Source organism: Triticum dicoccoides, chromosome 2B (assembly GCF_002162155.2).
Source record: "Triticum dicoccoides isolate Atlit2015 ecotype Zavitan chromosome 2B, WEW_v2.0, whole genome shotgun sequence".
Lineage (NCBI taxonomy): Eukaryota > Viridiplantae > Streptophyta > Magnoliopsida > Poales > Poaceae > Triticum > Triticum dicoccoides.
In genome coordinates this window covers 667,251,946-667,257,001 of record NC_041383.1, presented here as the reverse complement: position 1 = coordinate 667,257,001, position 5,056 = coordinate 667,251,946, and positions in this window count along the sequence as shown.

Below are 5,056 nucleotides of genomic sequence, written 5' to 3'. Positions count from 1 at the left end.
GCAATCACTGTTTGATTGTCACAGTTCATAAGGACAACCGGGACTGGTTTATCAACCACCGGTAAATCCATCAAAAGCTCTCGAAGCCATTCTGCTTCGACGCATGATGTGTCTAATGGTGTGAGTTCTGCTTCCATAGTCGATCTGGTTAAGATCGTCTGCTTGCAAAACTTCCAGGAAACAGCACCACCACCAAGCGTGAAGACATATCCACTTGTGGCTTTCATCTCATCAGCATCAGATATCCAGTTAGAATCACTATACCCCTCAAGTATCGTCGGGTACCCAAAATAGTGAATCACGTAGTTTACAGTACCTTGCAAATAGCGCATCACTCGCTCAACAGCATGCCATTGCACATCTCCTGGATTGAAAACAAACCGGCTCAGTTTGCACACAGCAAATGAGATATCAGGGCGAGTAGCACAAGCTAGGTACATGAGTGAACCAACCACTTGAGAATATCTCAATTGATCTACAGTCGTGCCTTCGAACTTTCGAATCCGCGCGATGGGATCATATGGTGTTGCAGAAGGTTTGCAGTGCGAATATCCAAAACGGCTCAAAATCTTCTCAACATAGTGGGATTGCAAAAGTGTAATTTCACCCTCACTATTTCTCAGTAGCTTGATGTTCAAGATAACATCAGCCACACCCAGGTCTTTCATCTCAAAGTTATGAGATAGAAAAGCCTTGACCTCCTCAATTACTTTGAGGTGGGTCCCAAATATCAATATGTCATCAACATACAGACACAGTATAACTCCTTTGCCCCCACCATAGCGATAGTATACACATTTGTCAGCTTCGTTAACAACAAAGCTAGCAGATGTCAAATTGTATTAAACTTCTCATGCCATTGCTTAGGCGCTTGTTTCAGGCCATACAAAGATTTCATTAACTTACACACCTTTCTTTCCTGACCATTTACTACAAACCCATCTGGCTGTTGCATGTAAATTTCCTCGTCTGGCTCTCCGTTAAGGGAAGCCGTCTTAACGTCCATCTGATGAACGAGATGACCATGCGAGGCAGCCAAAGCGAGTAACACTCGAATGGTTGTCAGCCTAGCTACAGGTGAGTAAGTATCGAAGAAATTCTCTTTTTCCTTTTGGGTATAACCCTTGGCCACAAGCCTAGCCTTATACTTCTCAACAGTACCATCGGGCCTAAGCTTCCTCTTTAACATCCACTTACATCCCAATGGTTTGCAACTATAAGGACGATCAGTGATCTCCCATGTCCCGTTTGCCAAGATGGAATCCATCTCGCTACAGACTTGCATCATTGTTGGTGAAGCAAATGCATCTGAATTTCCATCCATGAATATTGCATTTGAATTTTATTTTTTTAATTTCTAATTAGTTAGTTGTAGCGTGGGGTGGAAATGAAGCGCTACTAGTACATACGATAGTAGTAGCGTGGGAGTAGAAAGCAGCGCTACTAGTACTTAGAATATCTGCAGCGTGGGGTAGAAAACGCGCTACTGCTAAAATTTAGCTATAGCGCCGTAGCGTGGGCACCCACGCTACTGGTAAGGTTTTTCCTAGTAGTGGGAGTTGCCCCCGTTGTCCACCTTGGACCGCTCCAAGGCAATGCGGATGGTCGGCTCCTCGTCGGCGTCGAGGTCGGAGCCGAAGTGGCTGCCGGAGCTCGACATTGGCCGGAGTGGATCGAAATCAGAGAGGGGAGAGGAGAGGATGGAGCGAGAGAGGTGAGTAAGTGAGGTAGGTTCCGAGCAAGGAGCTGGATGGGGTTTTTCATGGGACAGCCGTGGGGTCGATTGTGGGCCGGGCCTGCCAGCTCCGACGCGGCAAACACGCCCGGGCGTGCCCGGACCGCCTATATCCACCTTACATTTGGGACGGATATGAGGGGCGCCGGACAGCCCGTGCGTTTGAGGCCGGTTTGAGGCATCGGGGTGGATCAATTTCTGTGGCCGGTCAGCCCACCCGAACGTTTGAGACGGGTTTAGGGTGCCCGGCTCTTAGCCCCTTTTCTATGTCGTCAATGGAGTTCGGACATGGATGAGTTTGGAGGATATGTAGTCAAGCCCCGCTGCCTTTTATCTCTTATTTATTTGTCTGGTTTGGAATGGTATAATTGTCGACATGTAATTTAGATATAGGCCTATAGAAAGGAAGATGAAGCAGAAATGCAAGAAATCGAGGGGAGGGGGTGAACAGTACAAAAGCTAACTAGAAGGGCAATGCCTAATTACATTGTTAATTCCAGTTGCTTGGTTGATTAGTGTCGTACAGTATAATTCAGATAATACCATAGTGGGTTTTTTTATTCAGAGAAAGCACTTGATAGGTGGGGTTCAAAAGAAGCAACTGATAGCGCTTGGTTGATGTTACTTGATTGTTTGTTCCTGACCATTAGGGGAAGAAATTTAGGGGAAGCATTGGCAATGCTAAATTGGCGAGAAGAGAGCAAGAGCAAGATGATGAACATGGAAAAGGTTTGGATTCCTTTGCTACATGTACACCATCTTTGCCTGCTTTGCTTCTAATTTCGAATTCCTATAATCCTTCTTTCCAAACCCCCTTCATTACTGTACTAATATGTTGATGGATCTTGTTTTTAATTATAATTAGTTCAAATATAGGTTGCCAGAATACTGAGTTCTCAAACGTGGCATGCTGGATTTATGCATCATGGCTCGCTAGATATTGCTCTGTTTTAGACCAGACCCACAGAAGGTGCGTATATGACTGAAACATCTCTAATACGGATTCCGCAAGTTGCCAGAATACAGATGAAGATTGCTAAAATATTATTGATTAGCTTCCGCAAGTGGCTTCATATGTTTACCGGAGGCAGCTCTTCTTCTATCAGATCAGATGCATTGTCTTGTATTCCCTCCGTTCCTGGATATTTCAAATAGACTATAATATACGGATGTATGTAGACATCTTTTAGACTGTAGATTCATTCATTTTACTTCGTATGTAGTCGCTTGTTGAAATCTCTGGAACGACAAATACTTTCTCCGTTCCAAAATAGATGACACAACTTTGTACTAACTCATCTACTCTCTCCGCCAAGGAGTATTTAGGAACAAAGGGAGTACTAATGTAACTAAAACATGTCGTCGGTCAAATAAGGTTCTGGAACGTTTTAAAAAAAACTTTTTATGAGCCACATGGGGCCAACTTTATACGATTCCATTAGGATATCATTTTTTTTGTTTTGTTTTGGTGACCATTCTCTTTGATACCCACTGCTGTAACTTTACTTGCATCTGATTTAGGAGGGTGATGACAGATTGCGCTGCCTATCCAAATCTCTATCAAGATGCACTACATATTTTATTTTGCTTGGTACGTCATACAAGGATGACTTGCAGTTTTCTATCCAAGATATGATGTTTACTGTTTTGCACAATATATGCTATGTAAAAATAGCTTACATCAGTCATTATTTTAATTAATGAGCTGTTGTATCGGTGATGTAAAATCGCGTTGTGTGTACCTAACATGACTTCTGGTGTACATATAAGCTTTGATGTATTGTCCATGTTGAGCTTATTCCTATGACTAATCATCCAGAGGTAATAGTAGATGACTGATCATTCGTAGCTTTCTTTTCGTAATAACTTGTTGAACCTTGCTTTTGAGATACCATGCTTTCCTATTAATAAGTGGCAGTTCTTTTCGTTTTTATGAACCTTTAGAATATACTAGTGTATGTACTAGGTGCTTTAAGTCTGGTCTAGTTTATTGTTCATTACAGCAGCAAAGTACAGGAAACCCAAGAAAAGGACATCTTGAGCAAATGGCAGCTCCAACTATGAAAAGCGATACCCATTAGGTCTTTTCATTCCTACAAAATCAAATCATATGATCGTTGTTAAGAGTTCATGTATAATTTGTGTACCATAAACGCAGAAGATACCATGTTATGCGCAATTACAAATGAAGGTTAGGATGGCATACCACAATGATCATTCCCACAGCACTACTAGGGAAAACCTTATACACAGAAATTTAGCAACATCGCGGGTCAAAAAAGAGCGCTAGTGCTAGATAGCAGTAGCGATCGAAGAAAAACCGCGCTATAGATACAATCTTAGCAGTAGCGCGTGTAGCGGCAAAAGCGCTACTACTAATATTCCAATTGCTAGAATGATAGGCTACGCATAGCAGTAGCGAGCTTGGAAGAAACGCGCTACCGCTAGGGCATAAGTAGCAGCGCGTTTCCTAAGAAGAGCGCTACTACTAACGGAAATAAAATAAGATGAAAAACAAATAGAAAAGTAAATGAAAATGAAAGAAATAGAAAAAGGAGAAAGGAAAAAAATAAAATGTAAAGCATAATAAATGAAAAAGCGAAAAAACGGAGGAAGACATAGCAGCAGCGTGTGTTTGTAAGAGGCGCTGTAGCTAACGTAGCTACAGCGCGTGTCCTAGACCCCCGCTATAGAAACAGAAAAGGAAATTAAAAAATGGAAGAAAATTACATAGCTATAGCAGCAGCGCGTTTTGTAAAACCGCTATAGCTATCTTAGCTATAGCGCGTTTCACCAAACGCGCTACCGCTAAGTTTGACTTAACCAAAAAACCGTTTCCCCCCGGCCACCACTTCTCCCCCAAATCCCTCAACCCATCCCGCGCGCCACCGTCTCCCCGATTCGCCGTCGCCCCACTTCGCCGCCGTCTCCTGCCGACGTCGACGCCACCAGAGCCGTGCGCCATCGACGCCACCGGAGCCGTCCTCAACGCCACGGAGCCGCGGCCTCGTCAACACCACCGGAGCCGCCGTCGACGCCACCGGATCCTTCCTCGCCACAACTGCCTCCCTCGCCGTCACTGGAGACGCCCCTGCCTCCCTCGCCGTCACCGAAGACGCCCCTGCCTCCCTCGCCGTCACCGAAGACGCCCCGTGTCCTCAATGTGTGTTTGTGTGAGAGAGAGGAATAGCTAGATCAACATAATTTGGGTTCTGTCCTAGGCAGCGAAGTGTTTAGTGAGGTCATTTTGCAAAGGTTTTTGATTTTTGAAAAGACCACTATTTTTCAAGGAAAAGAATTTAGGCAAATTTTATTTTTCAT